The following is a 25459-nucleotide window of genomic DNA, read 5'->3' as shown; positions in this document are numbered from 1 at the left end:
ATCAAAACTATATCTATACACTTATGTTCTTATATATATATATATATATATATATATATATATATATATATATATATATATATATATATATATGTATTGATATGATAGTTTTCATCCTTCATTCAATTTCCACACTCTTGTGTAGCAAGGGTGTATAAACCTTCTTGGACATCAATTACCTTCCAATACACTATTATAGGGATAGTTAGGGGATACAAAATATTATTCCTATTACAAAGAATTACACCAGAGTCAGTTCATTCATGAGTGTATACTAAATGCTATATGAAGAGATACACTTAGATGGATACTTGTACCTTGACGCTATATGATGAGATACTATTACATATCATATGTGTAGTTTAATTCTGTGTATCCTAGTACAAAAGGATATCATACGGGACTAACCATTCCAACACCCACCTGTTAGCAACAGAGGTAATGAACATATTCGGATGCCTACGGTTAATACTTATACTAGAAGTACCTTTATGGGACTAACCATTCCTACACCCTGCTGTTAGCTGCAGAGGATAATAAACATCTACGGACGTTCAAGGTTAATACTTTTCGGCAGTCGCGATGTCGTCGTTATCCTAATACAAAAGGATAATACTTATACATGTATATTTTCCCTATTACCTTTATTTTGTAATACATTCACATAAACGATGAGGTAGACTATATATTGTTAATAGTAGTCATACAGGGGAAAAACCATTTTTATTACTTTCAAAACATTCGAGTCTTGGTAGAAGACTACTTTTATACTAGTAGGAAATATGGGATTTTCTAGGGTTTTCATACTTATATCAAATGTTCATTCAAATATTTACATGGCATTCATAACAGCTTTCCAAAACAAAATAATGACACTTAAATACTTATGAATTCACCAATTTTATGCTGATCTACTCTTTCAAAATAACTTGTATTCTCGGGTCACCAGTAGACAAGTACGATGGCTAGGTTTTGACAAGATGAAGCACAGACAAGACTCGTCTTTTATTTCTATTACATATTTTGGTGTCTTATTACTATTAAAGAACACACATGCATTAAATCTTTACTTTTAATGCAATGGATGATGTTGTTGCTTGTTTACTACTTTATATTGTTGTGATACTGTACATGACGTCCTACACCCCTGAACGTTTCCACCGTTCATGGTTTTTGGGGTGTGACAAATATAGTAAGATATAATTTATAGTCCATATCTACCGAGTTGAATTCAAATGGATGAGATAAAGGATACCAAACCATTTATTTGTTTTGCAACTTGGATCTTAGACTTTGATAATTAATGTTTTTGGAAACTAAAAAGTGTATTAATTATTACAGATTAAATATTAAAAATAGTAATTTTCTTTAAATAACTTGAGAAAAAAATAACATTCAATTGATACAACTTCAATGAATGAGTTAATTTCTTGAGAGACAATCTCGTAATATATGTGAAATTATATACACTTAAAGATCCTAACCTAAACAACTTATTTTGAGCAATAAACCTAAACAAGATACCTAGGAGTAGTGATTCCTGACTTCCAGTAAGTCTAGGATAATATATATATATATATATATATATATATATATATATATATATATATATATATATATATATGATATAACATGTTAAGAAATATTACAATAAATAAAATTATATTTGTTTTAAACTTGTTCAAACAATTGAACAATGCAAGGCTAAAAGAAGTCACCTTGTGTGATCTAAGAAGCCTATGTTTTATGGTTAGAACATCTTTAAGCCCAATAAATCAAAGAAGGCCTACACAAATGAATCTTGTTTCTTCTGTGGAAAAATAGAATACTAAAATAGAATTTTCTTCTCTTACTTGAAAAGAAAGTCTGGAAGAGTTTAGTTCATTATTTACACTTCTAACATAAATTACTTGTAATATAAAACAACGTATGTTTTAAATTTAGCATGTATATATATATATATATATATATATATATATATATATATATATATATATATATATGTCTTTGTTAATTTATTTACTTGATCGCTTTTTATAAAGAAAATACTCATTCTTAAATAATTAGCTTCTATTTATGAGGTTAGATCTCTTAATAGTATTATAAAATAAATATAAAAATTGTAATAAATAAAATTAAGTTCTATATGAAAGTACTTTGCACTTAAATGTTTTTTACTCAAAATTATCTATGACATTGTTATCTATATTATATAAATGAAATGCACATACTCAAACTTCAATAAAGGGATCTTTTAAGGAAAATAATATAGTTTATTTGAAATATGTGAATCCTATTTATATATAAAGGATTTCTTATCATATTTTCACTAATCTGTAGAGGAAATAATAATTAAGGAAGTATATACTGTGATGTATGACTCCTTTTCTAATGAATGTCTCAGATTTAATGCAAGATACTATTTCAACATTATGAAAAACTATAGTTTTTATAAGGATATTTACATGGTAAATCATAATTGTGAAACCTTGTTGAAGTTTCAAACATGAAGTTGAGATACAATCTAGTAACACCACCTAAAGCTTTAAGTTATAATAAATGTTGAATTAGACCTTAAGAATAAAGTTTACTTTCTAATTGGTACAAATTATATTAGTTTGTGCTCTTGGGATTATACCTTAATCACTATTAATTGTATATTATATACAAAAACTACCAAAATACATATATGTAGAATATTCTAAAAGGGAATTTAGGTTATTATATGCAAAGTCACAAATAATAAGTTATCTTATTCTTCTGAATGACGAGTTAGTAGAAAGCAAGCTTATAGTGACAAAACAAGTGAGATCCATATGGAACTTGAAGAAGCTCAAGAACCGTAGCATGATGTAGCACTTTTTGGAACTAGTTTCAAAAAGGATTTGCAGAACTTGAATAATATCTATTCACAAACACAAATTGTTCACATTAATGATAGAAATCATCTTTGACTTGGGAAATATGTAATCTCTCATTGATGATTTCTTCTTTATAGTTTCTGGTGAATCTATCAACTACCAAGATCTTATATCAAAACTTGAATTTGATAAATAACTCAGAGTCATGAACATTGAGATGTAATCCATGTGTAACAATCAATTATGGGCTTCATTAATCTTCCTTTATATAGTATGGTTAGAAGGAGTAAGATATTCTTTTAGAAAGAATGCATGCGTGGATATCAACACACATTATGCAAGACTTGTTATCAAATATTATTCTCATACACATGACATTGACTATGATAAAACCTTTTCACAACTAGTTATGATTAGATTAACAAGGATATTATTTACCATAACTTCATATTCCTAATATGAGATATAGGAAATAGATTTCAAGAAAGATCGCTTTTCTTAATAGACATCTACTAGAAGATATCTATAAAGCTTAGCTCAGAGGTCTTCTTAATCCATGTTATCGTAAAAAAAATTGTAATGCTTAACATGCACTTGTGGATATAAAGCAAAACATCTCAAGGTTTGAATAGCCATTTTAATATAAAGATATAAGGTATATTTTTATACCAAAATGACAAGAACATATGTGTTTACTAATAACTAGTGGGAACATAGTGATATTCCTAATCTGGTCTGAGTGAGACATACTTAATCATCTGAAGTAACATGATGACTATGCAAGGTTATTTCACATTGACCCATAAAGTATTTCTAAAATGAAAGACTTAGGAATGAACATATACATTCTTAGAATATAAAATCTATAGAAATATATGAAGATGAATGTTAAAAGTTTTATATATTTAAGCATATATTTATAATATCTTGAATGACATCGAGATAGAAGATCCCTTTGAAGGAATCTTGGCATTATCACATGGCACTAAGTTTGATCCATCCTTAAAAAAAATCTAGCTCATAGGGCTGAACTAGCTAGAATGATTCATATTTTATTTTCTTGGCAAAAGACTCCATAATTTATGCCATATTATGCATAAAACCTAGTATATGATCATGTTGTTAACATATCATAAGATGCAAATTTAATACATAGTTAACGCATCAGATAACTATAAGGAATTTCTAACAATGCTTTAGAAGAACTAAGAGAATGTAAATGAGGTAATTAGTTTGGAATAAAATCTACATGTAAAGAGCTACATGGGATTCTGATTTCTAAACCAATATAGATAATTATGAATTATAACTGGATCATAACTTCATTATGGTATGAAGAGTAAGCTTAGTTAGAGTGAGGTCCAAGCAAACCATAATAACAAAATCTACTACAAAACAAGAATATACAACTTTTGAAGTTGAAATCAAATATGATTGGATATATGAGTTCATTGAAAAAAGTATGTTGATTTCTGCCATTCAAGGATCATATCGAAATCTTTGTGATTTTGAGAGTATACTTAATCAAGCTAATAGACTGTGTGTCATGAATGAACACCAATCATATTCTCCATGATACTTAACTAGACTTAGAGTAATGTCAAAAATAGAGATCATAGTATTCATAGAATTCACACAAATTAATTTTAGTTGGACCCATTAATAAAGTATTTCCTTTTAAGCTAACTATGAGTGGTCGCACTTTAGCTATATGCCATTATTATACTAGAAATGAGATCTTCATTTGGATTTAGTATTTGGGTATTGTAACATTATAGCAACAATTAGCTAAAGTGCGATAATTGATAAACTTACCTTATATATCATTTAAACATTATAGCAAAAATTAACATGATGTCTATAACAAAGGGATAATTGATAAACTCACCTTATATATCATTTGAAGCATTGATCTTTTGGGAATTAGATATTAATAGAATGGAAATAAGTCATAAGTTTCTAGGAGCGGTAAAATAATGCTAGACATTCACTACTGTCTATAAGAACAGTACCTCTAACATTGTAAGAAAAAATCCATGTGGTTGGGTGACCAAACCCGTAAGAACAATACAAATGGTGAGTGAGTGTTCTTGGTTTAATGAGTTGTTAACCGATTCCACAACTCCTAAGATGTTCAAAGAAGACTTTGTTTAAAAACTCGTTTTTATTTATGAGAATGATAGTTTTATGATAGCCTCATTAAGTTGTATTTCAACTTCACTATGAAACAGTTTGAGCAATTTCAAAAGTTTCAATAATTACAAATGAAATTCTTCATTGAAATTGGTTAACTATCTATCACCATATCTATTCATAGGATTGAAAAGAGTAAATACATCAATCATCATTGTGTATAATTCTTTAACAAGCCTTTTGTTCGTTCAATACCTTTATAAAAAGACACTTGTGAATCACCTTTCCATATAAATAGGATTTACATATATCAAATGAATAAGAATGATTTTCCTTCAAAATTTCATCTTTTGTAGTTAGTATATGTGTTTCTTATTTATATAGTCAGGATGATAATGACATAGATTAGATTGAATCAAATATCATTTGATTACGTATGTCTTACCAATAAAAATATCAATTTAACGAAAACATATATATTTAACAATTTCATCAAATCTAATTCCTAAAATAATGTGATCCCAAACAACTATTGTTTTTCTTGGCATGTTTGATCCCATCTATGCATTGGGCATCTCGTGTTTAGGTGAACTTTATCACATAAGATTCTCAATCAAGTCTACCTTTTTAAAAATCATGTAGCATCAACATCTTACTAGTGGTTAGGTGACCTTTATCACACCAATAAATCTGAAAACCACCCCACCATCATATGATAAAATCCAAGTGATTAAGTGACCCATCGTCCACAATAACCATACAAATGAACAGTGAGTGTTCTTTAATAGGGAAGGCTTACACTTGTATTTTCAAGAAAAGGTTTTGTTTATGTTCTACAAGTATGATTATTAAAAACAAGGGCTTACGGATATTGAATCCATCAAACAATTCATTATACCTTTTGTTAAAACATAGTTATTATATAAGGTTCTTTAGGTTCCGAATAAAACTTGTTTTTATTAACTATTCACCATGATGAATTATAAACTAATATCTTATATTTAATGTTAGTCATTGAATGCTTTAATAACTGATTAGAATTTTTAGTAAAACTTCATTTTGTAGTTAACACTTGGAGTTTTGGGTAAGTTTTAAAACCATATATTTAAATTTCCTTTGAATAATCAAAATCTTTTGACATTATTAATTTGTAGAATAAAACTCATTTTTCTTTATAAAGTCATTTTATACATCTTATGTTAAAAAAAATCATATTTTGAGAATCGAAAACCAAGGTAATAATAATTATGTCTTAAATATCATTTAGCATGCATAAAACATATAATAAAAATGTTACGTTAATTTTAAAAAAATTATATCATATATAAAGTCTTGACTTAAAAATAATATATAATATTACTGTTTAATGTTATACTTTTAAAAATCTAATTTTAGTCTTTTTAATAAAACTCTGATTTATTACAAAAGACATGACATTTAGATTAAGGTTAATAAACATTTTAAACCATTTTAAATATTTCATAGTTGGTTATTAAGAGTTTTACAATAAAATTATTTTTAACAAAATTCAGTTTTAAACAATTTCAAATACTTATAATAAAAGAAACTCACTTATAAATGTCATACGTTAAAATTCAATTATTAAATACTCAAACTCCAAGTGATGTTAATTTATGACAAAATGTTATTTAGCATTTAAAACCCATCTTTATATACATAACATAATATTATAGGCATAAAAAACATCACAAACATGTTTCAAACATATATAAACCAAGTCATATACTAGTAATATTTTCATGAACCAACATAAGAATTATTAAGTCTTTTCTAGAGGACTTAAGGGAAACCTCAAAAGGTCTTTAAGCGCATACTTGTCAAAACAATTATTTCTTGCAAAAAGAACTTCAAGGCATAATATGTTGTGATAACAAGACACTTAAACCATTATGACTACAAATAAGCCTGAAACCATGAGTAGAAGTTCCAAGATTATAGTCTCAAATGGTTAAGGCCTATAATGATCTTCCAAAGATGATACTTTCGGCATCTTGTTACATTAGCTAAAAAGAACAAAACTAGTCTAACAAATTTATTATACAAAATAAAAAAGAATGAAAAATACATATTTATCTATTACATGTTAATAATAAATAAACATCAACCAAACACAATATATATTGTTTACACATACAAATATCATATGAAATATACAAACAAATGCTTTTTTTCTAAGGAAACTTAATACAATCCCAAATGCATGAAAAAATTAGTTGCATAAAAATAGTAATTATAAAACTACAAGTTAGCAAACAAATTATATTTGGTCATTTCTTTTCCAAAAGAAATACCAAACATATTTTACAAAAACCAATGGTTATTAAACATGATATTTCATCTTTCTAACATGTAAAAGAGGCTCTGATACCTCTTATGAGTTTTGGGAAGGTAAAAACACCTTTTTATATAACACAATTTTAAGCGGCAACGTAAGCGATTTCAAAATAACTATTATTTTATGATCATTTTAAATAAAATGACCTAAGATTCATTTACATGAACTAAAAAGATTATAACTCTTAGGATATTTAGATGACAACATTTGAAGACTTTGATACAACTTGACATTTGGGGAATTGAAGTAAATAGCAACAAAATACAACTTGATCTTCTCTACAAGTATCCACCAACAATAGTAAGGCACAACAGAATGCTAACTAGTTCCCTTTTGTATTTATAATTTATTAAGACTTTAAGTAATTAAAACAATTACGTATTTAAGGATCAGAATGTCTTCACCACCAACAATTGCAACTAGTTTTCAAAAGTGAGCAAGAGAGAGATACAGAGGAGGCTATGGTTTTACTAGAGAAAACAAGGGAAATTGTAACCTCAAATGCGAACCCCATGCAACCATTAAATAGTCACAATGGTGATCTACACCCATACTTTCATTAAATGAGAAGTGATAAACAACTAGAGTCATGGTGCATTAAGTAGGAAGAAAAACAATCAACAACCCATCCCTATGATATGGTTCAGCCGAAAGTACTCCAAGAGGATTCAAGGAGTGTCTTAAACTATTCCATAAGCAACTTATGTACATGGTAATGTCTAGTGATATCCAATATACCCAAACACTTGTACATGACATGTTAATATCATACAATATGATATAATAGCTAGTTATAACCTCCAGTCACATTATTTTTCCCAAATCAAATACAAGAGTCGATTATATTTATTAATAATAATATCAATAATAAATATTCAGTATGTGCCAAACTTGCTAAATGTGTGACCATATAGGATCATATGTTATTGGTAAACATTATTCTAAAATGATTCTTGAGCATATAGATCCAAAATATTAGCTACCGTTCCCTATGTGTTCGACACTCTTTCTTTCCACAACTATATTATTTCACAATTAGGTATACTTCCTAGTATGTAAAAAACTAGTTGAAATAGAATCAGATTTATAAATTAAGACTAGTGCATTAAACACAGATCAAATTTTTGGTACCGTTGCTAGGGAATGGTTTTCAATGAATTTAGTTTGTTTGATTATTCATTATTGTTTTTATTTATTTTATTTTTTATCATTATTTTGATAAAATGTCACTTGTTGGGAAGGTTTTTCTTGTTGTGGTGTTCAGGAATTCACTTAGAATTTGAATCAGGTCATATGCATTGCTTGATACTTCTTCCTTTTACGTGAGTACAGAGATTGAAAACAATTAGGAAATTCTTAACTTGTCTAGTTTACTGCTTTAGTGATTTTCCACCACAATCCATGAGGTATAGTATATCGAGACATATCGTGATGGTTAAGCAGAAGACCAAACTCTTGCTCCTCTTTACTGGTCGGGCCACTCTTGTTTTGCTTATTAGTTAATGCTAAATAGAAAAGAAATGAAAAAATCCTGACAAGTCCTAAATGCTTCATTTTCACAAACTATTTCTTGTATGAAAGAGATTTAATCAACAATTGTAATATTTTCATCTAAAGAGCACAATAGCATAATTGTGACGCGGGCGAGTGATATTGTTCTCTTTTTCTTTTAGTTATTTTTGTTTTCTAATTTAATTTCTAGTTATTAATTTTTTTTATTTTGTAGTTTGTTTAATTTTGTTTTCCATGTTAATGATATTTGATGTTTTCGATCTTCACAAAAAAATTTCCTTCAGGAGGCTAGCGATGAGTTTGGCGATTAGGATTGTGTGCGATTTCATCACGAGAGTTATTTCACGAGAGGCATTGCATTACATAAGTGTAGGGTCACTAATGACTTACCCATGTGAAAGAGGGATCGATGACTTTTCAAAAGCCACTACTGATACGAAAAGGAAACACATAAAAGAGACAAGACGAGTGTTTGGACGACACAACTTGAGTGGATCTTTTAGTCGTGAAAAAAATACATTGTTTGGTTTCAGCATCGCGTCATGACCATATATCAATTGACGATCGGATTTTCAGATTTACGAAAAGCACGATGCGCTTCTCCATTATGCACGTCATTCCCTACATTTTTCAAGATTTCACATTTTATCTATTATACGATGTTTTAGCCAATCATTTTTCACACTAAATCTCAACATCATCCGATCATGTTTTTAGTTTTCCAAAAAAGAAAAAAAAATACAAACAAAAGCAACATCTTTTGAAGACAATTTTTCAAGTAACCCACCAAAAATCATTTGATACTGTCACGACTATCTCATGGAGGTCTGTTTCTTTTTCTTATTTTAGATTTTATTTCATTTAATTTCTTTTATGCATATAATGAGGACATTATATGAAATTAGTATTTGGTATAGGATTGAATTAGAAAACGCATGCTAGATGAAAACATTGAGTTTAAATTCATTTTTTTTCCATGAAAACTGATTTTATTGATCCTAACAGTATATTTAGCTGACATATTATGTTATATTTGTGACTTTCTAGTTTTAGTGAAATCAAGAGCCAAAAATATAAACTTGTGTACTTTGAGGGATATAATAAGTTATGCATTGTTTTCTAAAAAACACCATCGAAAATTTATTTTTAATCATTGAATATTATACTATATCGTTAGCTAATAAATGTTGAAGGAATGTTTTCAAGATTAAGCATATATCTTCAGGTTTTAGTGGATTGAAAAAAGTGAGCCATGGAGGCTGCAAATTAGAATTTGTTGGCTGGAAATCAAGATGTTACATCTTCACAAAATCTTCAAGAATGGAAATCGCACTTATGAAATCACTTTCAAAGGGACATGGATGCTAAAAATTAGATTTTGTTGGCTGCAAAAAGATGTGATTCTAGGATTTTTGAGTTAGTGTTGTTCAAATACTTGATAACTTTCATTATAGACCCCTAAAGTGTGAGAAAATGAACTGATGACCCATATATATGATCAAGTATTATTTCCTTTCACATTTCCCCCTAAAATTTAATTCTAACCAACGAAAGGGGTAACTTAACTAGGAAACATAACATAAACTAACATTGGCGATCGAATGGAAAGTTCAGATTATTACATTAACACTTGCAAAGTTGTTGGGATAAGAGACATATATGTGCATTGAAGTTAGATATATTTGGTGAATTTGAGTTGAGTTATTTTATATAATATTGGTGAATATGATGGGCGTTCTAGATTATAAACCATAACATGCGGTGGAAAAACACTTAAACCCTCAAATTCACATGCAACATAGAAATGATCTATGTATTCTCTATTGATTATTATTGTAAATAGTCAAATTAGTATCCTTATTCAGGACCTTGGAAGAGCTAGAACCAAAGGTATGGTACCTCTAATGGACTATACGCAAAACCCTAGTAGCAAGAAGACTTTAGGAGAAAGGAGGCTTGAAAAAAATTATGTCTCTTGTGAGAGTGTATGTGATGGACAAAAATGATATCCCTAGGCGACATATTTATACAATTTAGGATAACCCTAGAAACCCTGGTTTTGAATTAAATAATAATATTTAAAATTCAAGAGAATTATTTAGTATCCTTAACATTAGGAAGCTTCTAAAAACCGTATCTAGGGCTCCTCCAAAACCATTCCTATGGGTAGGTTCTTGAGACCATCATTTGTTCAACTTTTGAACAATAACAACGTAAGTCCCTACACTTGTAATTAATTTAATTAATTCCAGTTAATTTTTGATTGATTCCAATTTAATTATTACTATTTCAAATTAATATATTAATCATATAATATCTTAATGTGTCATTTATTACAATTTCTAAGTTTTTTAATCATAAAATAAATTATAAATATATATTTATGTAAATAAACAAGTTTTGAAGAAATATATTCATAAATATTTGCAAAAAAGTATTATAAATATTGTAAATATTTATTGTAAAATATTTTAACTTTTTTTAATTATAAAAGAAAATATAATAAATGTAAGAAATTGTACGAAACAGTTGAAAATTCTATTTTTTACTAGTTAGTAACACAAAAGTGCTTTTATCCTAACGTAATACGGTATTTGAAATCATATCATTTTTAAAAATGTTGAGAGTTTCTATCCTTCTCTCAACTTGCAAAACTAGCCCTTATTTAAAGGTTTCGTTATATGTTTGCGCCCTAAAATGAATTGTTGTCTGCTTAAATCAGGTAAGTATACATAAATGACTAAATTGATATTCGTTATGTGTTTAATTTTTTTTAGTGATTAAGGTGGTGTTTGTTTTTGAAGAGGTAAAACGTCTTTAATCATTTTACCTGTCTACGGAATAAAATATGGACCAAAAATCTTTTTTCATGCCATTAGTCTCATAAAAAATATATTTGCATTCGTAAGTCTTCATAAAAAAAAACTTGGTAGGTGTTTGTATGGGCAACAATGGTGGTGTTGGTGGAGGTGGCAGAAGTGGTGGTAGTGGTGGCGGTGGCAGACGTAGTGAAGGTGAGGGTGTAGTGGTGGAGGTGAAGGTGGAGGTGGTGGTTGATGGGTTTATTAGATTACAACAAAATGGCTCAAGCGGAAAATCGCTTAATAAATAAGATTGGGCACATGCAATCTAATATGATCTATATTTTCACATTAAGGCAACGTAGTTTGAATAAGAAAACTATGATGAACCCTTGTAATTTCAAAAATCACAAAGTAGAGTTACATAGCATAAAATTGTTATAATAAACAAGTGAATTTTCCTTATAGACTTGAGAAGAAAGCACCAAATGTTTAGTGCATCTAGTGGTTTGTAACCAGACCCTAGCAACAAGAACACAAGATGAGAGAGGAGGAGATGCAAAATTTTGGCTCTTCTTAAGGAGAAACCTAGAAAACATAATCCTGAATAAAATAATATCGTTTCAAATCCGAGTGGTTATCTAGTTTCTTTGTAACACCCTCAAAATTCATGAAAATTAAAAAGTTTTTCATGCATCCAAAAACCATTATTTATTACAAATGTTTTGAAAATAGTTTCATATCAGGACTGCCTCAACATACCTGCAATCATATAATCAACAAATAAATATCATACGCTAGCTAGCATGCACAAACAGTCATACATATCTACAAATCTCTAATAATAGCAGCATCCTATATACAGAGCCATGAGTTGTTTTATATTATATTTGATGCATAACTAATTGTACAAACCTGGAAAATTAAAAATTTGCATTCTGACAGACTGGACTCGCCAACTCCCTGGATGAACTCGACGAGTTCATGATGAACTGGATGAGTCCATGAACAGACTTGACGAGTCGGACAGTTTATTCGAAGATTTTCAGGATTTTTGGCCTGGATTGGATTGACATCACTACAACAAACTGTTTTGCGTCATAAAATCTGTTTTTTCTGATATGGTAGTGATTATCCTCATTCAATTAATAGATAGTTGTTAAAATTTCACGATTTGTGTTAGTTTATATGATAGACTAATTACTTGCAAATTGTTGATATGAATTATCTTAACTTAGGAGTTTAACAAGATCAAAGAAAATTATAAGATAATTTTGTTGGTTAAAATAAATCTAAAATTTTTTTTTTGAAGAAATCCATAACTTGTCCTCAAGTTATGGAACATGAAAAGTCTCATACATTAAAACAATTAAACTCATAAATTATGGCAACCAAAAGGTTTTATGGAGTTACAAATCTTGTAATCAAATTTGGAACTCAAAAGTTTCAAGAGTTACAAAACTTGTGCTCAAGTTTTGGTATTTGAAAAGTCTCAAGTTATGAAACATTGATTTCTAAAATGCTTGGAATTAAGAGGTTCAACTCTTGGGTTCACAAGTTAAAAATTAATTAAATAAATTTTAATTTTTAATTTTTATATCTAGAACCTTGATGTTTTTGAATAGTTCAAATTGCACCTTATAAACTTTATTAAATTAATTAAAGTGTTTAATTAAAAGAGAATTAATAATTCCATAATAGCATGGTTTATGTTTAATTAAATTAAGAGGATAGTTTAATTAATAGATTAAACCACAAAGTATTTTAAAAGTTTAAAATACACCGTTATACTATATACAATTAAAAGTTTAATATATTATATATGTATAAGTAAAATGTGAGTCTTACCGTTAGTAGGACTTATTCATGAAGCCAGTCTATAAAGGGGGTATAATGTTAGTGCCTATAAAATGGTGGTTTAATGGGTGTCCACTGTCACCAATGCTTTCTTGATTGACATATGACACTAAACCCTCATTAAAAGTATAATGAATTATAAAGTAACTAAATCCTTATAAATTCACAATCTTAGTTACTTTAGGCAAAATGTAGATTTTATGCTAACCCATGAAATTGCACTTTGCACCTTGCCAACTCATTAGTGGAGCGTGTGTGGTTAACTGGCACACTAACATTGTCACATCCCCGAGCCGTAAAGACAAACGGTGGAAATGTCTGGAGGTGGATGATGCATGCGTAGTATCACAACAATTGCATCATAGTAATCAAAGTAAGCACAACCATTACATTGCATATGAATATGTACATCTATTTGAAAAACATAGTTTGTATACATTAGTATATGGAAAAAGTAAAAGATGAGACTCCAAAGTTCTCCGTCTTCTCCAAAAGCTGGCAAGAGTACCTGCCTATTGTTGTCCTGAGAATACGACCGGTTTTGAAAATGTATCAACATAAAGCTGGTGAGTTCATAAGCATGTTTTAGTAACAGAAACTAGTCAGTGAATTTGTATAAAATGTTAATCTACTATTGTAAGTAAATATGATTCGTTTTGAAAACCATGGCTGCTACAAGTATGTAAAGTACGTTCTGTTTGAAAATCCTTGTTACTATTAGTATGAAAAGTACTAAGGTTTAGCTAGGAGAATACGAGCGGTTTTGAAAATGTATCAGCATAAAGCTGGTGAGTTCATAAGTATGTTTTAGTAATAGAAACTAGTAACTGAAATTGTATAAAATGTTATCTGCTATTGTAAGTAAATATGATTCGTTTTGAAAACCATGGCTGCTACCAGTATGTAAAGTACGTTCTGTTTGAAAATCCTCGTTACAGTTAGTATGAAAGTACTGAGGTTTAACTAGGAAAATCCCTTATTTTCCATTATGTGTGAGTTGTTACTTTAATGTTTCCAAGACGGTAATGCATAAATATAATCCATATTTATGTGGTTAAAGCAATTGTTTGTGAATAGTGTATTATTACGTAAAAGTGTCGTAACTATTAGCGAGTTTTATGACCATACTTAAACTTGATACGACATAAATCAGATGCTATTATCCTTTATGACATTTACACCCGTAATCTTGTCGGTCCGATTGTAGCTAGCAGCCAGGTGCAGGATAGTCAGACCTGCATAGATCTATACACAAAAGCCACGCTTTCCCGACAGGAAATTATGGTTCATAAGGGTAGTTCACGACATAGTTAACATTGTAAGCACCAAAGGACGTGTCTCCCATATATGTTGACGACTTTACGAGTAATAATATGAAAAACGTAATGTTCTTTGGTACTTTAATTCGAGGTATGCCTTGTAGAGTAATAATAGTTATACTTAAATAATTATTAATTATTGTACTCTTTTAATGTGTCATAAACTAATATGTCATAGTTTATTTGTTTAACCATGTAAGTAGTTCGTATTCATAAAAACCGGAAAAGTAGTTCCGAAACTATACCTATTATAGTTTGACTGAAAAGTTATGTTCATGATATGCTCTGAAAAGTATGCAATTTTGATTAGAAAGTAACCTCCATGCTCCGCATGTTACAAGAGGGATAAAGTATGTAATTGATTTATGAAAATCCATTAACTTGTGTCAATTGCATCAGTTTTACTTGTTGAAAACATTTCTGTTTTTAGTTCACAAAAATTCTTGTGTTTGGCTTGTATTCCCCCCTGAAAACGTTTAAAAACATTAAAAAGTGTAGCAGTATGAACTCACTGTTTGACGTGGGAATCGAGTGTAAGTCGATAGGAATTGATGACTGTCAAACGTAGCCTTGGACACAAACGGATGCTATTCAACATATAGAGGCACATATATGTATTAGGTGAGGGCATAACACTATTTGTTATGGAAGGAAACCACCTTAGGGGCTAGGAGATACTTGTAACTAAGTGTTAGAATAACATGTGATTGAAAGAGGGGAGTTTGCGGCCGTAAACAGGGGTGTACGGTCATGGGTTTGCGGCCCAAAGGGGTTTTCGGCCCAAGAGTTTGCAGCCCAGGTGTTTGCGGTCCATGGGTTTACGGCCCATGGGTTTACGACCTATGGGTTTATGGCCCATGAGTTTACGGCCGTAAACACCTTATAAAATGTGCAATTTTCGGTGTTTCAAGCTCTTTTCTAGCCTCTTGGAAATTTTCTATGCCTCGTGCATGGCTTAAGGAATAGTTTAAGGTCAATCTTTGACCAAATATTAGAGTTTAGGGTCAATGAGGGGTGTATGGTCGTAAACCCTTTGTGTTCATGTTTTTGGGTTAATTTCGAGGTGAAAATCAAAGGTTTCTAGTAGATATCAAGCGTAGGGAGTAGTTACTTACGATTACGAAGCTTGAAATGAGGTTTTTAGCCACCAAGAACTAGTGTGTGTTCCTGGTGTTCTTGGTGAGAGAGAAAATATAGGCAAAGATGAGATTAAATGAGATAAAACATGGATTGATCACTAGAATAAGGAATATAGCAGCAATCAAGCTGGGAAAACACTTACATTCTTGAAGATCTTGGAGGAAATCTCAATGAAGGTAGAGAGATAGAGAGTAGAGAGAGAAAGCCTTTGAAGTGGGTAAAGTGTGAAATGAAGGCTAAACATCCCTTATATAGCGCTGGGGGGGAGTTTTCGGCCAATGAGTGAGGTGGGGGTGTACGACTGTAAACTCGAATTTGCGGCTGTACACTCCTCTCAAAGGGGTGTTTGGCCCAGATGCTATGCTTTGACTTAGAAAACCTCGTTTTTGAACCCAAAACTTGATTGTACCAAGATTAGAATATTTAATTAGACTTGAAATAATAATGACAAGAGCATAAATAAATTCCGAATTGATTTATTTTTAACGGTTTGAACGGAAGAAATTTCGGGTTGTCACAAACTTGGACTACTAAGGATGGCAAAGGGTAGCTCAATGTTTTTCATAGATCAATGGAGTGTGTGTGGTTAACCGACACATTGATTAGGTGGTAAATGACTTCGAGAGTACCAAACTAATTTGCATGGTTACTCACACCTTGTTTGTGATCCTTGGTATCCTAGTCAAAAACTTGAAGGGCATAATCGAGGTTAAACATGACATTGAAAAGTTCATTAAATCTCAAAAGAATCTAGGAATTTCAATTCATTTAAAGCTTAATAATTAATTTCATTTTTCATGGTGAAAATTGTTAAATCGTCATTTACCTACTTTCAAATATTTTGCAATTGGATTACGACATCCTTCTTCCGAATTCTAAAATATTGTGTCGGATCCTAGACTTAATATTTCATTTTTGGTGCTATATAAAGTATTAAATCAACTCACTTGTATTTCTCCCTTATAGATGTCTAGTTCAGACAACTATGGTCTTCCCGAATCTTATGGAAAAAGCTTTCCTTATAAAGATGATATTCCACAAGACGATCGAGGTGAAAGATTAATCCATTTTTGTGCTGTAGTGGAACTTCTCTTCCTCCACCACCTCCAATTACTGTCCCTAACCTAAAAGTTCAAAGACTTGAAAAGTTCAAGGTCACTCAAGCCTTATTGGCAAGCAAACATGAAGATGGAAAGTTTGTATGTGCTCACATCTTGCAGATGAAATTGCATATTGACATGCTGGGATTGTTGGGTGTCAAAGTCTCAAGGAAGTTGGTTGTTGACTTGGTTCTTCAGTCACTCCCTAATTCATATGGTGGGTTCATTAAGGACTACTATATGACATACCACGACATTAGCCTTATTGATCTAACCTATATGCTTGTTGATGCTGAATAAACAATGATTTTGCGCACTAGTAAAGCAAAATTTGATTCGAAGATCTACTGCCGAAGTTTCCACGGACAACAATGATAATCCAGAAATGATTTCTTCTCCTAGGAGAGAGAAATTGCGTAAAGTCAAAAATTTTGAAGTTAAAAGAAAGGCTAATTTTGGAATTGTGTCATGTGACGATGCGAAAGAAACCATTTGTTTCTATTGCCAAGAAAAGGGACATTGGAAGCGAAGCTGCCTTGACTACCTGAGAGATCTAAGAGATGGTAAAGTCAAAATATTTGACTCTGCTTCAGGTAATTCTACTATCTAAGTCTATTAAGTTCCTATTTGGAGATTCTTAATACATGATGTAATGTAATTACATTTTGATGTTTTGTAGAATCAAAGGAAACTTAAAGGAAGAGTATGCTAAGTCTGATCACGAACAAATGGATTTCGATCGCATAGTTCGATGATAAGATTTGTGAGCTACTACTTAAGAGTTATGGTAGATTACTTAGGAGTAGATGACAACATAGTTTTCACTTGTATTTTCATTGTACGGACAACTTTTCGTCACTTTTATAAATAAATAAATTTTTTTTTGTTTTTATCTTATTTTAAATTTTATTACAATGGAATTTGTGGAAAATTGTTGATTATGTGTTTCCATTGATAGCAATATTGGAAAATGGATTTGATTCTTTCATTTGTGGTAGTGTTATAATTTACCAAATAAGGAAAGATTCTCATCACCCAAGTTTCCCGTGAATAGAAACTTGGAATCTGTCAACTTGTATTGTGTGATGAATGAGAATTTTCATCTTTGGGGAATTAAGACTAATTCCTTGTTCACATGTACATGTGAGTCAAGTGAAGGACTAGGGGATCAGGTACACTTGGTTGTGCGTTGGTCAGGTACACCAGAAAGAACTATAAAACTATTCGTTATGATTTACTACAAGTTTAGTAAACACGGTTATAGTTACAAGATTAAGTGCAATTCTGAATCATTGAAAAAGTTTCAATGTATAGCAGAACCAATAAGAAGAATCAAATTAGGCAGAAAGATAAAAGTTTCTCCAATCTGAAAAGAATGGAGAGTACTTGAGTATCGTGTTTTATGATTATCTTATTGATTATGAAACCATATCACAATTTATTCTCTAAGGATATCTTAGTGTATTTACATGGCTAATCTGTCACACCCCCGAACCAGACGGCGGAAACATCCGGGGGCTTGCGCGTGACTTCATCTTGAAATATCATTACAGTGAATATAATTGAAACATAACATCATCATCATCACACATGTAATAATATAACATTCATTGTTTACATCGAGTAATGTATTTGAATATTACATGCCAAAATATTAAGAGTATGATGAAACAAAATATCACACAATATCCATTAGTTTGTTTCGTTCATCCTGCTTCAACAGTATCCTGAGAATACAAGTTATTTTGAAAATGGTCAACATAAAAATGTTGGTGAGTTCATAAGCATGTTTGTGAAAATGATTTGTATAACTTTGAAAACCACCAGAAAATCCGATATTTTCTGAAAACTTGTTTAGTGTGTTTGTGTTAGATCTTATATTAATGCATGTGTGTTATTGTTTATTTGACTAAAAAGGTAAAGAGAATGTTCCCAGACAACTCGACGTTGCCTAAAAAAAATGAAGATGTCTTCCGTAAACTTCATAACGTTAATTCCTCTAAACGAGCCGTCATAACCATACTAAATAATGACAATTTCGCCTGTCTTGGCGTCGTTGGATGCCGACGGAAAATAGAATAAGGTTTTTGTCACGCTAGACTGGCCTAATCTAACTGTAGCGAACAGCTCAGGTGTGGGGTGTCATCCCCGTATAGATCTATACACAAATCCCCGTTCTCCCTCCAGGAGACTCTGGTTATAACTACAGGCTACGATCGTACAGTTAATAGGTGCCAACCGATAAAAACTCGCTAGATCCTTAATCGAATTTACGCGAAGAAAAATGTATAAACTCATTCTAGGACCAATGATCCATGTAAGTGAACTACGAAGGCGTCGCTAAACATGTAAATCATTTCAAGGCCCAAATAGAATGAGATTATATAACATGGGCCCGAAATATATATGAAATGAAAACTAAGGATCAATTCACATATAAAGTATTTACAGGCCCAAATAGCACACAAATAGTATCCAAGGTCCGTCGCACATGTTAATGGGTTAGTAAGACCCAATAAACATGTAAATAGTATACAGGACCTATCACACATAGAAATGGGTCATTAAGGCCCAATAACCTAGAAAATGATCAAATTAAATTCATTTTTTGGTTTATCATTGGTTTTAGTTCAAGTATTCACTAAAATAGTATAAAAAGTAGAACGCATATAAAACCCATTCCCAGGCCCAATAAGCATGTAAGTGGACCACTAAGGCTCACTATACGTGTCTATTATTTCCAGGCCTAATAAGGATATGTATATCATTTTTAACCCGTTTGTTATTGTTTTGTTTATTTTAGCTTGATTATTTACAAAGTTGATACGAAAAGCCCTCATTTTTGTAAAAATGACGTTCTTGGCCCAATAAGCCAAAAATTTAGGATTTATGGCCCAATTTTTGTAAGAATAACACTTTAGTATCCATTTTGTTCAAAACTTGTTTTGATGACAATTTTGTAGTAAAAATAACATGTTAAAACCCATTTTTGTCAAAATTAACATTCTTGGCTTGATTTTTGTGAAAATACACATTTTCTGGTTTTTGAGCTTTTCTGACCTAGTTGTTTGAGAATTTGTAGAAAAATCATCGTACGTCGAATTTTGGATCCGTAAACTCTCAAAGTTTATAAATTTTGTATAATTTGTTCACAAATTTTCTCATAATTTTTAATGACTTCTAACAAGTGTTAAATTGCTCATCTTCACAGGCTGGTCCGAAATTATTTCAAATATGATAGGCAGTTTTGTAAAATTCGCCAAAAATTGTAGAAAAATCGTATGAAAACGTGCGAGTAGTCATTTTAAAGGTATAAACCTGAACTTTATCCATGTAAAACAGTTTTGAAGAATACTTCCATTTGGATGGTCAAAACAGTCCGAGATTGGACCAAAACTTTTCTATCAAATGCTGTTTTGTGAATTTAGTTTATAGATCTCTAACCACAACACTCATTTTTGCTATATCAAGTGTATAAATCCAGTATATACTAGTTTACATTTATTATGTTTGATAAAACATACTTCTCTCAAGATTCATATAAAGATCCAAGTGATACACTTCAAGTTTCTTAACATATTTATAGATTAGTGAAGAAATCACACATAATCACCAAATGTTTCACGGAAATCACACATAATCATGCATATACACATAGATCTACATAAATCAACTTGTATTCTCCCCCAAAAAAACAAGAAAAACCAAAAACAAGGGGGTATGAACTCACCTTGGGGGTTTTTGAGATATAGAAGAAGAAGAAGAAGAAGCTTGAGCCTAGCTTGTATTCTTGTTGAAAATTTTGAAATGATGGTTGTTCTAAGGTCCATAATCACGAAAATTGGAGAGTAAGGGAAGGATTCTTAGCATAAACTTGAATCAAAACAATAGATTTTGTCATAAACTTACCAAGGGATGATGATCTAGATGAAAAACCTCTTTGAAGATGCACCTAAAATCTTGAAATTTAGAGGAAGTTGTAGGAGTTCTTGAGAGCTTTCCTTAAGAGATTTTGTGAGTAAAATGAGTGTGTGGGTGAGTTTTGGTCTCTATGGCCGAGATTAAGAAGGAGAGAGGGGATAAGAGAAGAGAGGTTTGAAGTGATAGAAGTCTTGATGCATGAGATTAGTTTTTGCATGGAGGGTATTTAGCATGGGAACCCTACATGTAAAAATGATGTGTCACCATGTAATTTACCCCCTCTTTTTACCTTGGGCAGAAAATGGGTCTAATGGGATGAAGAAAATTGTTTTGGGCTCAATTTCTTGGCATTGATCAAATTTCATAGGCCCAATATTATTTTTCGGCCCATTGCGCTCAAGGGCGTTTCACGACCCCTTTTGAATAAAAGAAATGGAGTTTATGGCCCAAGAAGGCCTATTAGAGATAAAAATGAATTATTTTAGGCCCACATGGCCCAAAACAATCTAGTTTCATGATTATGGGTCCAAGTAGAGCCCAAATAGTCGATTTGAAAGTTTATTGGTCCATTACGCCCAATAAGAGAATCCTTGTCCATAAAGAACTTGAGTCGGGATTCCTAGGGTTTCCAACCCTTATTTGAACATATGAGATATATTTGAATAGGAATAGAGTATAGTATTTACTTAGAGTATAGGCTCTTACAATGGATGATGTTTATATGAGAATAGAATTTCCTAGAAAAATGCCAGTTGTGACATAAGAAGAGGAATCATGAATCTTTGAAATGGTTAAATAAAGAAGATGAATCGTACTTCGTTCCAATATCAAGTCTTAATGTCATACTCCAGGATTGTAACTTGAGTGACATAATCTTAAGAAAGGTTTATAACTCTTATCAAATGTAGAGTAAAATGTTTTCTACTCTTGTACATTTGAAATTGGTAAGTTGTGATAAGTATCCACACCACCTCTTGAATATTTGTTTTTCTAGGAAAAGAGAATCTTATATCTCAAGAGGTCAGTGAGAGTCTTAAGTGGTCTTGAAAAGTTTCAAGTACTAATCAAGAATAACTCGTTAGTTATCACTAGCACACGACTTGAGTTTTATAACCTATCGTGTTGACATATTCATGTTTCTATGCCCATTCCAGTTAAGTTGACTACACATGTGAGTTCTATGAGTTCATAATTGTTTGCATAACAACTTTGAAGCAATGGTAGGCCCTTGAGCTACCAAGTGGTGAGAAATTAAGATTGGACAAGTTCAGTTCTTATGGGTTTGAATTTGTCACTAACCTTTTCTTGTAATTATGGTTATGAAAAATTCACATGGTTAGGAACACATACACCATAAAATCTAAGTGTCATAAGGTTTCTCTCCAATTTAGGAAAATGGTTGTGAGGAAATGCTTTCGCTAAGTAGATTATAAGGAGATAGAATTTGTGATATTTGCATTCTCAAATTTGATTATGATTACGACATCCATCCTCATAGTTCGAATTGTGAGAAATGGAAAAAGGTCTAAACATTCGGGACTTATTATTGTAAGTTTTGAAATTGTTTAGACACACATGTGAGCTGTCTAGGGAAAGGTGTATGAGTTTGAGATACCTAGATAAAGACTTATCGAAGCATCTTGTATCAGAAATCTGAATATTGGTAAGAAAGTCAACAAGTATTGATTTCTAGAAGTCCAGCTTATTTTTGGGTATTTTTCAAAGCTAGTGGGAGCATAAGTGTTATGCTATTAAAGAAATAATTTTTATGCTAGTGGGAGTATAATCATTATGGTGTTGCAAGTTAGCAATGTTAATTATAGAAAACAAAAGTTTCAACTCACAATGTTGCCAAGTTTGAAAAGTTGTTTTGCTATAATTAAGGGAGAGGAACTCATACTTCATTTCATATCTAAAAGCTTAGATTGTGATATTTCAATCAAATTTACTCAAGGATATATATGAATGTTATGTTGGAATGGTTCAACATAAGGAGATTCTATATTTTGAAATATTATAGCAAGAAATTGGTAAAGTATCATATTTTTATGTAAGACATTATGAATCGTATCCCATATGCTTCGGGTATAGGATCGATTTCATATGCTATAATATTTATGTGTTCTGAATTTTCCAAAATCCTAGGGGAGTAAGAAGGAAAAAGGACTAGAACCGGATATGACTAAAGTTGTTAAACAATTACTAAGAGAACAATCTAAGGTTCGCTAAATATTGGTTGCTTGTGGGAAATAGGAAGTTTTGTAATGGATGAACCATATTAACAACATTATGAGTAGACAGGATTCTATTAGTAATGAATTGTCATATGGAAAATATGGAAATGTTTCCACATTGGGAGTTGGATATTAAGAATCTGTGTGAATGTTAGAAACTTTTATGCAAGAAGGATCTTCAATGGAATGTACTTTGAATGTGAGATTTCGCTTCCATGGAATTATGCTTGTGATAATCTCCAAAGGAATACTTTGTAATATTGTTGTCAAATTCTTTGTGACATATGCACCTCGACATTACAAAAGGAATCATTGCATGATAGTTTAGAATCTAACACATTCTAATAGAGACGCAAATATGGTATTCTTACATTTGCAATAAGGATTCGGAATTCTGAAATGAGCATCATTGAAATGTTCTCAATTGATCTATTTCACAAAGAAAGGACCATAGGTAAACATAGTGTGCATGCTTGGAGCATGGGATGACTATTGTTTTAATTCAAGTATTATGTTGATTAATCGAAACATTATACAATGGATAATAAGTATTAAATATGGTGATTAAATAAAAGGTCTTTTATTTCTATTCATAAGTTTTGGGACCATATTAGATTTGATTATTCTTGTGTTTCACTTTGCATGTTTTTACTTCCAGAAGAATAAGATTATTCAAACTATCCACAGACGATCATACTTTGAAAGTAGGTATTGAGGCAAGACTGTCATGAATTTGATTGTAGATTGTCTATGTGTTTTAGACATAGCACAAATTTGTTGCAGTGTTCATGAGTACTCTTGGAATAAGATTCCAGTATTGGATTAAACCAACGCTCATCTAATCACTTCATGGATTTTGTCACGAGTGATTGTGCGACAATAGTATCTTATAATCTTGAAACAGAGATATATGAGTTGTAGTTTACAAGTAGGATGCACTCTAATAATATGTAAATGTACTAGTAACTTGGTGTTATAAAACATATTGTTGTGTGTGATTTGATATCCATTCCTTTTACCCTTAGAGGGATAAAAGCGATATATGTGGGCTCCTTGATGATTTCGTGATGACAACCCTAAGCGCTTGGCCAAGCCTGAAATGATTTGATTTGTTCAATTAGCCAGTCGTCTTAAATCGTAAATTGGGAAACAAAAGATGGGCAGAGAGAATGATTATAATCAATGTCTCAGTCCATATGATATCTTGTAATAGAGGAATATATGATCCCTTATCTAATGGACACGGCATTGACTAGGTCAGAGTTCGACAACGACTTTTTAAGAGTTACGATTGCTAGTTGGTATTTTGGAGTCATACTTGCAATACTAGTTATCAGACTTATCCAAGTGAGAAACTATTGGATTAGGTGTCTAAGCCCATAACTATAATTGGTATGTACTTGACCTGAGAGTAGCATGGTCCAATTTGGGTTGCATATCACTAGGACAATTTGAGGATGGATATTTGAGTAATATGTTATTTATGATTTATTAATATATTATAAATTCTAATATATTAATATGAAATCATATTATTTAATTAGTATTGATCAAGAATTAACTTGAACTAATTTAGTGATCAAAAGAGACTAATTAAATTAATGGACACTAATTATATAAATCAATGATATATATATATATGGTTTGGGCTATTGATCCATGATGGGCTAATTTTATGTAAGTTTCCATGAAGAGTTAGTCCACATAAAATATGGATCATAACCCAAAGTGTATGGATTAGGGTTTCCCCATGACTCCTGGACTCCTGCATATATATAATATATACCCATGGCTAAAATCGGTTACAACAAGTTTTGTTGGAGTTCATAACCGATTTGTATGCCTAGTAATCTCTCTCAAGTCATCCAATTGTTCAAGGGTGTGTTGTGAACCGTTTGATGAATCACATTTGATGTGCTAAGTTCTTAAAAGGCCAAATACATCAAGCTACAACAAAGAGGTAATTATTCTTACTATATTTTATGATTCAAGGCTAGTTGTCGGCTTATGCTTTAGATATTTCGTTGCATGTATAATTAGAGGAAACATAGATCTAAAGATTTAGGGTTGTATGTGTACCAAAGGATGGTGTAGTATACAAAACCCAATAGCTCTCGCCTCAAAACTCTCAATAGCTTACATAGATGCTCCTTATGTTGCTCATTGTTCTTGGAATACACCAAGATGTCATCTATAAACACAATGACTGAGTGATCGAGCATCGG

This window comes from Lactuca saligna, chromosome 2 (genome assembly GCF_052625555.1).
Source record: "Lactuca saligna cultivar CGN05327 chromosome 2, ASM5262555v1, whole genome shotgun sequence".
Taxonomy (NCBI): domain Eukaryota; kingdom Viridiplantae; phylum Streptophyta; class Magnoliopsida; order Asterales; family Asteraceae; genus Lactuca; species Lactuca saligna.
Note: the sequence above shows the minus strand (reverse complement) of the source record.